This window comes from Littorina saxatilis, linkage group LG1 (assembly GCF_037325665.1).
Source record: "Littorina saxatilis isolate snail1 linkage group LG1, US_GU_Lsax_2.0, whole genome shotgun sequence".
Taxonomy (NCBI): domain Eukaryota; kingdom Metazoa; phylum Mollusca; class Gastropoda; order Littorinimorpha; family Littorinidae; genus Littorina; species Littorina saxatilis.
This window is the reverse complement of record NC_090245.1, coordinates 95,052,399-95,064,898: the sequence shown is the minus strand read 5'-3', so window position 1 is coordinate 95,064,898 and position 12,500 is coordinate 95,052,399. Positions and strand designations below refer to the sequence as shown.

General features: G+C 40.9%; 3 protein-coding genes across 4 annotated transcripts in view; 2 read left to right on the top strand and 1 right to left on the bottom strand.

Annotated features, from left to right (window-relative positions):
* The window catches only part of LOC138946326 (uncharacterized), a 176,791-nt gene that overhangs the window by 50,079 nt on the left and 114,212 nt on the right, over nt 1-12,500 (bottom strand). The gene's annotated exons all lie outside the window — the stretch shown is intronic.
* The window catches only part of LOC138946303 (solute carrier family 22 member 15-like), a 59,999-nt gene that overhangs the window by 20,985 nt on the left and 26,514 nt on the right, over nt 1-12,500 (top strand). The gene's annotated exons all lie outside the window — the stretch shown is intronic.
* Nucleotides 1-12,500, top strand: part of LOC138946284 (uncharacterized) — a 37,144-nt gene that overhangs the window by 11,963 nt on the left and 12,681 nt on the right. The window lies entirely within an intron of this gene.

Sequence of the window (12,500 nt, the reverse complement as noted above, 5' to 3'; positions counted from 1 at the left end):
TCTCTCTGTCACTCTCTGTCTGTCTCTACCTATAGCTCGTTGTGTCTTTCGCTGTCTTTTTGTTCTGTGTGTATGTCCGTCTGTCGGTGTGTGTGCACCTGTCTTTCTGTATCTCCCATTCTCCCTGTCTCTGCGTATATGTCTGTGTCTGTGTCGGTGTGTCTCTCTCTCTTGCACTATCTCTCGGTCACACTTTCTCCTGTTTGATTTGTCTAAGGACAGGTTGACAGACAATTGAGGCACTGTACCTTAAACCTTTTATCCTTTTCAAATACAGTTCAATCCGTCCGTGAATCAGTCAGAAAGTCAGTCAGTCAGCCAGTCAGTCAGTCAGTCCGTAAGCCAGTCAGTAAGTAAGTAAGTAAGTCAGTCAGTCAGTCAGTCAATCAATCAGTCTCTCTCTCTCTCTCTCTCTCTCTCTCTCTCTCTCTCTCTCTCTCTCTCTCTCTCTCTCTCTCTCTCTCTCTCTCTATCGTGTTTAATACCTTCGTTGAAGTTGTTTTTTTATAGACCTTGTTTAAGTTTCACCTTTAGAGAAAAAACAAAACACTACGGAAACAGGCGTAAGAGGACAGGAACATATCTTTCAACCACTGATTTTCTTTTTGAGTTGTTATCAGAAGACAAACTATTCAAAGACATCTAACGTTCGGGAATATTGCCAATTCCAATTAGAAATAAAATAATTTTAAAAAAAGAAAGGAAAAGACAAGAAAAACAAAGACGAAGAAGAAGAAGAAAAAGATAAAGAAAAATAATAATAAGAAGAACAAGAACAAGAAGAACAAGAACAAGAGCAAGGAGAATAAGAAGGACTAGAACAACAAGAACAAGAAGAACAAATACAAGAAAAAGAAGAAAGAAGAACAAGAACAAGAACAAACAGTAGAACAAGAACAACTACAAGAACAAGAACAAGAAAAAAGAACAAACAAACAGCAAAGCATAGAGTCTGTCTTGTCTGTCTGTCTGACTGTCTGTCTGTCTGTCTGTCGATATGTCTCTCTTTCCCTCTCTCTCTGCCTATCTTTTTTTCTCTATGTGTCTGTCTGTGTGTCTCTCTCTTTCTCCCCCTCTCTCTCTCTCTCTCTCTCTCTCTATTTCTCTCTTTGTCTCTCTTTGTCTCTCTCTGTCTTTGTCTCTGTCTGTTTGTCTGTCTGTCTGTCTATCTGTCTCTCTCTCTCTGTCTCTCTCTCTCTCTCTCTCTCTCTCTATCTCTCTCTTTCTCTCTCTTTCTCTCTCTCTCTCTCTCTCTCTCTCTCTCTCTCTCTCTCTCTCTCTTTAGGGCAGAGGCGGAATGCATGGAGTGCCCCTTTTCTTAATATCATACAGTTCCAAAGGGGGCCACAACACGTCGTCAACGATTTGGTCTATTGGTCCCCTTATTGCTGCACACGTATATGACAGTTTCTGTAATAGTAAGAGTCTGTTTGTTGAATGTATAGCACTCCTAGTCCACCAGTTATTGCGATCCATACACTGTTGAGTTTTGTGTACTCTCACGGTTTGCTAATGCATGTATACATGTAGCTGTGGAAAGCCAGACAAGGCCATGATTGTCATAGCTCGGACAGTTGTGGGTGTAATCAGGGATTCTCTCCTCACCTACGCGCGCGCACAAGCCACTATGCAGGCTACTGCCGCCCACATGCAAGCATCCGCACACAGATACAGAAAGAGACACACACACAACCGCACAACCACACACAAACACAAACACACACACACTCACACACACACGCACGCACGCACACTCACAAACACACACACACACGCACGCACGCACGCACAAACATACACACACACACACTCACACACGCACAAACATACACACACACACACTCACACACGCACACACACACACACGCACGCACAAACACTGATACACACACTCACACACACACGCACACACACACACACACACACACACACACCCACACACACACACACACACACACACACACGAATCATTTCCGGAGTTCGTCAATTGTCAATTGCAGTGAAAAGGCCAAGTGGTGCAAGACAAGAATATGTTTGCCAATCACTCTACAACGTTTGCGCTTCTATTATCGATACAACGAATCACTCCAAAACTCTACTTTCCCTTGCGAATACTGAGTTTGCGCGGAGTGGCTTTGTTGAAGTGAACGAATAAAACACTTAAAGAGGTAAGAAGGCTTGTTCGAAAGAGGAATGTTTTTTTTATTTTTCCTACTGAGCTGAAGTACAGTGAAGTTTGAATACGGCTGTTCATTTAAACCTCTTGTCCCTTACTTGTAGTCACATGTCTTCAACTTTGAGGAAGAGAAACAGTATACAGAGATGAAACACAGAATGAGCACACACACCTGCACACTCTCACACACACACACACACACACACACACACACACACACACTCACACACACACGCGCGCGCGCTGTACTTAAATAATAGTCGCTTCAAGGTAACTTTTATTGCTGTCTAGTCTTTATAGTTTACTGACTAAATCTGTTCTTTTTTAAGGAGTGTAATACCAAAGCACTTAAGATTTTGCTTACAGTGATCACAAAAACAACTCAAGCGATCACCTAATATAAGTATCAGATAACACACCATTCAACCACCCGACCAGAAACAGCATGTCCCTTGCAGCACAAGTGTGGCAAGTGAAGGCAAGAAGAAGGCACGTTTAAACAAACTGAAGCAGGTTGCAGAACTTGTATCTAACGCTATATAGTACCTTGAACTAAAATGTTTTTTTCTTCTTTTTTTTTATCTTTTTTTTTAAATAGGGGGAGGCGGTAGCAGATGGGGGGGGGGGGGGGGTCGCTGGGGGAGGGGGTGGTGGTCGTGTGGCTTTCAAAAGGGGACACTTCCAAGTCAAATTCGACCACGTGGAAGAGATTAAATCACCAGCCGTGAAGGCAAGATACCAGGTTATGAGAAATCGTAGCCATTGGTGTTGGTTTACGACTTTGTATTAGGGTATGCTTTTTCACGGTATGACGAATTTGACAACATGAACGTGTTTGGCTTCGTACAGTCTGTGATAACAGATATACCTATTTGAAGGAAACCACTCTTAAACACTTGTGTAGGCCTTAATCTCGACCTGCAATCAACCGCCCACCCTCCCTCCCCCCCCCCCCCCGTTTCGTCTCTCCCTCTCTCTCTCTCTTCCTCTCTCTCTCTCTTCCTCTCTCTCTCTTTCTCTCTCTCTCCCCCCTCGCTCTCTCTGTCTTTCTGTCTCTGTCTTTCCCCCTCTCTCTCTCATTGTCTTTCTCTCTCTCTCGCTCTCTCTGTCTGTCTTTCTCTCTCCCCCTCTCTGTCTCTGTCTCTCTGTCTCTCTGTCTGTCTGTCTGTCTGTCTGTCTCTCCCTCTCTCTCTCCTTCTCTCTCCCTCCCTCTCTCTCTCTCACTCTCTCTCTCTCTCTCTCACTCTAGCTAGTGAGCTCCTTTTCCATATATGGGCAGGCGTGTTGTGATATGCAGTATCCACTGAAGTCATTCAGTTCAAGCAATGTGTTGAAGATGACGTGATCTATTGGATTGAATACTCAAATCAGCCCCATTGGCTACCTTGGACAAACGCTGAGCAAATGTGCACGCCAGTACGGTATTGTAGTTTCCAGCATCACGCACCCCCTCGGGATAGTACCCACAACACAATGTCTCTAAGGCTGCTAAGCACAGGCAATTACACTAATGACAGATCGAAGTTTGTATCTCAATAATAACGTCGTGCGGGAGAGTTTAGGGGCGGTGTTTGCACGAGAAAAAGTGGAAACCAAGCGCCAAGGTCGGATTGGCTGGCATTGAGTTTTCCTTGAGATTTTAACCTAACCGACCCGACAGAAGTTCACTGATTAGAAGTTACTAACCACCAGTAAATGCAGTCGACGCGCGGTGATGCAATTGGGCTTTTCCCAAAGTCGATGTTACTAAAACTAGAATGGGTACTTCTGGGAAATCGTTCACTAGAAGTACTCGATCATTATGCAACCCTTTGATCAATTCGATCGTCAATACATCACTCAAAAGCTTTGGAATGAATTAAGATAAACAAAATACAGGAATAACGAGTTGAGATAATAAAGAAAGAGTTGAAACATAACCAAAATATGAAAATGTTCTTCATTGAGAAGAGTTTCGAACCGATGTTCGCATAAAGAAACGACTTCGCTTTCTAGCGCTATACCGAGTGAGCTATCCGGGCACAAAGTGTTCCCTGGGGAAAATAATAATTTTGACATCGAGTGTTACACGTCAGTTTTCGAACATGTGTTAGTATCGACTCATCGGTTTTCGAGTTTTTCCGTTCGTATTTCTGTACTGTACGTTCAGAACTATCCATATCACTGTTCGAGATAAGTTAAAGGCACAGTAAGCCTCCCGTAAACCATCACAGATACTGTCAGGCTTTTACACACAGTACAAACACCCTTCCATTTGAACGCTCACCAAACGGGAACATCCTAGGTGCCCTACGTAAAGAGCGAGCAATTTTTAAAGATTTAGTTTACGGGATGCTTACTGTGCCTTTAAGTTGATAACTGACCCTTTGCTCCCGTTCACTTCGCATCTGTTTGGATAGCAAACTTAAGTAGCATTCATTTCAAGTGTGACTAATATTATGTTGGCAGTCCAGCTCCGAAATGCAGTGACCTGTCGTCGAAAGGCGCTGACGTTATTTCACAAAGGATTTCCTACCCAGAACTCCAAACGGTTTGGAAGATTTTGAAGATTTTGTTCGGACCGACGACGCCCCTGTAGACGGTTTGTTATACAAGATGAAGAAGAAATAAGCGGTCAAAAATGGGCGTCGACAGAGCCAATGAAAAGGGATACGCATTTGTAGATCATATACCTGTGGACCACTCATTTGGGCGCTTTTATTTGCACACCACTATTAATCAGACGCCTTCTACCCCGTAAAATACTTTGTTTGCTATCATCTTACAAACTGCCAATGTTGAGGGCCCCAAAGGGGGGGGGTATCATCACGATCACGGGAAGGGAAATTTTAGCTTTCACGATCACAGTTACCTTGATTTTTGTTTTCACGATCACAAACACCTTGACGAATAGAGGATCATAGAGTGATACAGCTGTGAAAAATGTACGTTGAAAATAAAATGCTTTGCAATAATGCCCATCACGATCACGAAAACAAATGACGATCACGATCACGAGACTTGATTTTTTTTGTCATCACGGATCACGGGCAAAGTCCCATCACGATCACAGAAATGGAAATTTCGGCAATTACGGTCACAGAAAGGTCAAACAACGCCAATCACGATCACGATTTTAAACCATTTGGGGCCCTCAATGTTTACCAAGTACACATCCACTCACACGTAGCTGATTGTGTTCATACAAGTAACATGTTTGAAATGTTAGTATTGTGGGTTCTAGAGTAAAATAAGAAAATAGCTTCCCTATCTAAACACGAATGCATACACACACAGGCACACACAGACACACAGACAGACAGACAGACAGACACACACACACACACACACACACAGGCACACACAGACACACAGACATACACAAACACACACACACACACACAGGCACACACACACACAGGCACACACACACACAGACACATACACACACACAAACACACACACACAGACACACAGACACACACATACACACACACAGGCACACACATACACACAGACACACAGACACACACACACACACACACACACACATACACACACACACACAACACACACACACACACAAACACACACACACACACACACACACACACACACCACACACACACGCACTAACACTCTCCGCGACCCTCATGCTGAGGTCAACATATAGACTAATTACAAATAATAACGTGAGCGATCAGAAGTCAAAACATTTCACGGGCTGATATGCCACCGAGCAATTGGCCTTTCCAAACAAGAGGCTCTTCAGTTGACTTCTTAATCCCATTACAATCGCATACCACGCGGTCAGCGGCTGTGCGAAAACCAGTGACAGCTAATACGCACAGTGCGTAAACAGTATCTGTTTGTGACAGTGTGCACGGTTAAGATTTATGGTGTACATTTTCGTTTGCGTTTGAAGAGTGACTGCGTAGATCACTTGTAGGAAGCACTTTTTTTTTTCTTTTCGTGAGAACACTTTCTGCAGCCAGTTTTTTGTGTGTGTTTTTTTTGTGTGCGAGGGAAATGTTGAGTGTGATAGTTGCTTAGAAAGTCGTTCGCATGTGTGTTTTTACATGTATTACAGTTTTCACTTAATGTGTTTAACATAGACCAGGAATCGCGACGAGGGTGGTGGTGTATGTGTGTATGTGTGTACGTGTGTATGTGTGTATGTGTGTGTGTGTGTCTGTGTGTCTGTATATAAACAGTGATTCAGAAACAAACTACTTGGCCGATCTTTATGACATTTTACATTTAAAATCTCCCAAATGATACCCAACATGGGCTTTTTCTTCATTTACAAAAATATATAAATGTCTTTGATGACGTCATATCTGGCTTTTAGTGAAAGTTGACACAGGGGTCCCAGTAAAGACCTGCATGACTTTTCAATTGCAACCAAATCGATAGAAATTTGGTCAAGCAATCTTTGACTCAGTCCAAACCATGGGATTGCATTTCAGCTTGGAAACATACAAATTAGTTCATAAGCTTGCTGTATTCCCCAATTTCTCCTGAATCCAAACATATATAGATATTTCATATTTACTCAGAATTATAGAAAATCGATCGATGTATGCAAATTAGATACTGCGTTCGCCGACTTCGCCGAGACGAGCGCAAACCGAGTCGGTGTTCGATATGGGCTAGCCAAGCCTGATTACTTCTTATTGTCTTTGTGATGAAAGGTTTTCAGTGTTGAATTGTTTTTTTAGTTTCAGGCCGACAGATTGACTAAATGTGTTGATTGACTAAATGTGTTGATAACGCTTCACGCGACTTGTTTTTCTTTCCATTTTATCGTTCTAGTGTTCTTGTTCTATTTGCCTCACTTGTCGCGAATCATAGCTTTAAGACATCGGAAAAACACTACCTAAGGCTTCCTCTGTTGTACACATTGTAGTCACCTGGCTGGCTATAGTGGAAAGGTTACTTTTGGTGGTCACATTAGATATTATGTTTTTTGGAAAGTTCGTTTTATTTGCAGCCACAGTTCGGTAAACGACAAATGGCTAAACCCAACCACCTAAGAATGAGAAGCGTTTTTGTAACATGACCCATATTCTGCAAAAATGCAGCCATGACGCAGGGGGTAGGTTACAAAAAACCGTCATGTACCGCTTGACTGCATACGGATATAAGCAAATTATACCTTAAACGAAAGCTAAAGATTTTTGCCATCAGACAGCAAGTAAAATGCCTAATTCGTATACACAGTTTTATTTTTAACAACATCTGTATAACATGCGGACGACAAAACAGGAAATGCCATTTTCTCAATCGATATGTATAGCTAACTGAACGCCTGGTTGAAACCGCAATCAAAAACATCTTGAAAATTGTTTATTCTCACAGCTAGAATTATTTTACATCAACAATTGTTAATTTACCGAGGAAAACAACAGTCACATAAGATACATAATGGATGATTTTGAATCAACTCCGAAAACCGAACCGGGTCGAAGCAAAAAAGAGTTTACACATACACAGGCTTGAAAAAGGATAATTTGGTTCAATCTGTTAGATTTTTACCCATAACGTTAAAGATCAGCTTAATATAAAAGGAAAGTGATCATTGTAAAAGGATTTTGCTATCGCAAAATAATTCAACTTCCGGTTTTACCACATGGCGTCCATAATATTATCAATTTATTGCATAGCGTGCATTTGTCAGAAATTATACTAAATGTTAGAAGCGATCTTAAAGTGAAAGTAACGTTTAATAAAAGTATGCGCATTTATTTATTGATTGATATATGACTAAAATAATGGACATGTAATTTAAACGTACAAAACGACATTTTGTACACTACCTCTCTAAAAAAAAACGCGACTATGACCGACCGATATGTATGTGTAAATTAGGTCATTGTTAGTGATGAAAACGGGTTTTCTTTAAAAGATAACACGCAAACTGTGAAGTTCAAGCCCATAAATGATTTTAGTACGACTTCTTCAAAACAGGTCTGTTTTTCACTCCACCAGTTTCAGTTTTAATAAAATATATGTATAGCTCTCATTTTCCAAAAAAACTTATCTGCAATTCACTTAACCAAATACACAATGAACCCAGAAGGTATTAGAGTGAGACACTTTACAGTGAAATATGTTATGATTCCCCTTATTTCAAAATATATGCATTTTAATTGGCAGACACGATTCACGTCGTTGGTACGTGTCCTCTGGTGAGGCAACCGTTAGCATTTTTTGTCGTAAAAATTGACATTTTTAAACATAAATCATGGACAAAAAACTAATTCTACAAAAAGTGCAGGTTTTCTTGGTATAGTCAGATAAAGCATCTTAAAATTCCAGAAATTGTGCAATTACGTGTTTGTATTTGAAATGGCAGAAAATATTGAATGAAAGTGATTTTTGACTGATTGAAACCCTACCCCCACTAACAAAATGTGCCCTGAGATTAGGGGTGTTAGTTGAAGATGAATGAATAATGGCTATGGTTTTCCCCTAAAGTATTCAAAACCTAAACATATACATAGGCAAGATGTTCTACATTAACACAATTAACTTTTTAAACATATACATATGCTTAGTACACGATACTTCCGGTTTTTCTACCGGATGACTTATACATTTAGGGGGTAAACACCTTATCGTAGAAAAAGCTTTATTTTCAAAAAGTGCAAGTAATTATTAAAAATCATACATAATATTTATATATTGGAGTTAATTTTCCTTCGAAAGTCATTTGTTTCAAGTGGCAGACAATGTCAGTTGGAGAGTTACTTGTACGTAAAGTGTATAACTGTTGTCTGTGATTAGTGCATTGTGTACACATTGGCACCATTTGATCCTAAATGCTAAACGATGTCGTGATCATACCACAGTTTTAGGATAATTTACATCGCATCGATTACTAAATTGATGGTAGAATTTCACTGATAAATTCTATTTCCGGTAGCGTCAGTGCCGTTATCTGAGATAGTAACGTTTTACATGGTTTCACGTTCAGTGGTGAACGTAACGTGTGGTTTAACAAAATTACTTGCACATACAATAGTGAAGTCTGTCTGTGTGTCTTTGTTTGTGTGTTTGTCTATGTCTGTCTGTGTGTTCGTCTGTTTGTCTCTCCCTCTGTCTGTCTATCTCTTTCTCTCTGTGTCTTTGTCTGTCTGTCTGTGTGTCTCTCTCACTCTCTCTCTCTCTCTCTCTCTCTCTCTCTCTCTCTCTCTCTCTCTCTCTCTCTCTCTCTCTCTCTCTCTCTGCGTGGTAGGTGCACTTAAAGAGAAAGCAATACAGAAAGAAATGCATTTCTCTACCAAGAATGAAGTTTGTCTGTCTGTGTGTTTGTGTGCGTGTTTTTTTGGTTGCGTAAGTGTTTCTCTATAAGCATCTCTACGTCTTTGTTTGCGTACATAAGTGCGTGCGTGCATGTGTGGGGGTTTCTGTGTCGGTTTGTCTCACTGTGTGTATGCCTATCATTTTGTTGGTATGTTTGTGTATGTCTTTGTGTGTGTGTGTGTGTGTGTGTGTGTGTGCGTGCGTGCGTGCGTGCGTGCGTGCGCGCGCGCGCGCGCGTGTGTGTGTGTGTATGAGTGCGTGCGTGTTAGTGTGTGTGTGTGTGTGTGTGTGTGTGTGTGTGTGTGTGATTGCAATTATTCCTCCTTTTTACATTTAGTCAAGTTTTGACTAAATGTTTTAACGTGGAGCGGGGAATCGAGACGAGGGTCGTGGTGTGTGTGTGTGTGTGTGTGTGTGTGTGTGTGTGAGTGTGTAAAGCGATTCAGAGTAAACTACTCGACCGATCTTTATGAAATTTAACATGAGAGTTCCTGGGTATAAGAATTATCCCCAGACGGTTTTTTCCTGTTTTTTGATAAATGTCTTTGATGACGTCATATCCGGCTTTTCGTGAAAGTTGAGGCGGAACTGTCACGCTCTCATTTTTCAACCAAATTGGTTGACATTTTGGTCAAGTAATCTTCGACAAAGCCCGGACTTTGGTATTGCATTTCAGTTTGGTGGCTTAAAAATTAATTGATGACTTTGGTCATTAAAAATCTGAAAATTGTAAGAAAATTTATAAAACGATCCAAATTTACGTTCATCGTATTGTCCATCATTTTCTGATTCCAAAAACATATAAATATGTTATATTTGGATTAAAATCAAGCTCTAAAAATTAAAAATTAAAAAATTATTATCAAAATTAAATTTTCGAAATCAATTTAAAAACATTTTCATCTTATTCCTTGTCGGTTCCTGATTCCAAAAACATATAGATATGATATGTTTGGATTAAAAACACGCTCAGAAAGTTAAAACGAAGAGAGGTACAGAAAAGCGTGCTATCCTTCTCAGCGCAACTACTACCCCGCTCTTCTTGTCAATTTCACAAAAACAAACAGATAATGACGTCATTGTAAGTGACACAAACGTGTACATGAATGCCTTCCCTTTCGATTGATTTACAGTTATATAATTTCTGTCAAGCGGTTTAAGTTTTATGTCCGTTTTATGAACCCAACCCTCAAAACAAGAATAGTAACGCCAAAGAAGGAAAACATACACACAAACCAACGTTTTTCTCACCGGTGGTTTGGAATATTGCCCCAAAACTTTCGATTTAGTGTTGTGGTGTTAAAATCTATCAGACAAAAGTGTTTGCCAACGTGACGCCAAAAAGTAACCAAAACGGTCCTTAGCCGACTGACTATTGGTAGTGATTTCCTCTGCCCGGCAAGGTCAACGTGTGGGTCGACCACGACCTGGTTTACACACTCTTTTGTTTGTGTGACCTTCCTACGCATGTAAACAGTCATGGGCAGATACCTTCTTTTGCGTATAAACAATCATACTTCTTTCCAGGTAAACAAATGCGCAAGCCACCATAGATTCGTCAATGCGTATACTCGGGATACCGGCACGGTTGGCCTAGTGGTAAGGCGTCCGCCCCGTGATCGGGAGGTTGTGGGTTCGAACCCCGGCCGGGTCATACCTAAGACTTTAAAATTGGCAATCTAGTGGCTGCTCCGCCTGGCGTCTGGCATTATGGGGTTAGTGCTGGGACTGGTTGGTCCGGTGTCAGAATAATGTGACTGGGTGAGACATGAAGCCTGTGCTGCGACTTCTGTCTTGTGTGTGGCGCACGTTATATGTCAAAGCAGCACCGCCCTGATATGGCCCTTCGTGGTCGGCTGGGCGTTAAGCAAACAAACAAACAAACAATTATACTCGGGATAAAAGTATCCTTCTATTTTGAACATACACGAAACAGCACCAGTCTGGTTGCTTTCTGTGCAGATGAGGGACTTTTAGCTGACTCAAACAGATTGACTGGGATTTCAACTACAAAATCAATTTAGCACAAAAAAGGGAAACGCATAGAAAAAGACAACAACAACAAGAATAGAACAGAATAGAGTTATGCTGTATACTTGTATTAATCGTTCCCTAGCGTAATTGACTGGAAGGGTAATATATGATGACTTGCAAGACAGTTAACCGGAGAACGAGATCATTATCCATATAGCTATGATTGGTGTGCACGTTAAAGATCCCACGATTGACAAAGGGGTCTTTCCTGGCAAAATTGTATAGGCATAGATAAAAAATGTCCACCAAATACCCGTGTGACTTGGAATAATAGGCCGTGAAAAGTAAATATTCCCCGTAATGGCTTGAAATTTTCTGGTCGATGTGAATGCGTGATCTATTGTGTGCAAAATTCCATCTCACACGGCAGAAATTAATATGTAAAGCGCTTAGAGAACGTCAAGCGCTATATAAATCTCCCATATAAATAAAAATGAATAAATAAATAAATAAATAGCTGAAAGCAGACCTGGGAACCCCTACGATTTCACCGTATTTTGTACGCATGATTGTCTAGAATACGATCAGTGGAAAAAAAAAACCCCGACGAGAACAATTCCTAGACTACTTTTTTTCACAAGCGCATCCCGAAGCCGATCCAGTGTTTTAACACATGATTACAGTCATTGTCAGTAAACATTGAAAGAAGCATTTGTTTTAAATGTATTGGTAAACTTAATGAACGGTGCCACGGATGCATGTGAAGCATGTTTGAATCATGGATGTTCAAATGATGTGTGGAGTACGTGCGCTCATTTTTCTAAAAATACACCAAGTTTGTTTGAGATCTAGAATACTCCAAGTCTGTGTCTTGTGATTAGCGAGTAACTGGTCAGACTCCACATAGCAGCTCGATCTTAGCTCCCCACGGTTGACCCACCCGTTCACCAAAAAAACAAGTCGCGTAAGGCGAAAATACAATATTTAGTCAAGTAGCTGTCGAACTCACAGAATGAAACTGAACGCAATGCCATTTTTCAGCAAGACCGTATACTCGTAGCAT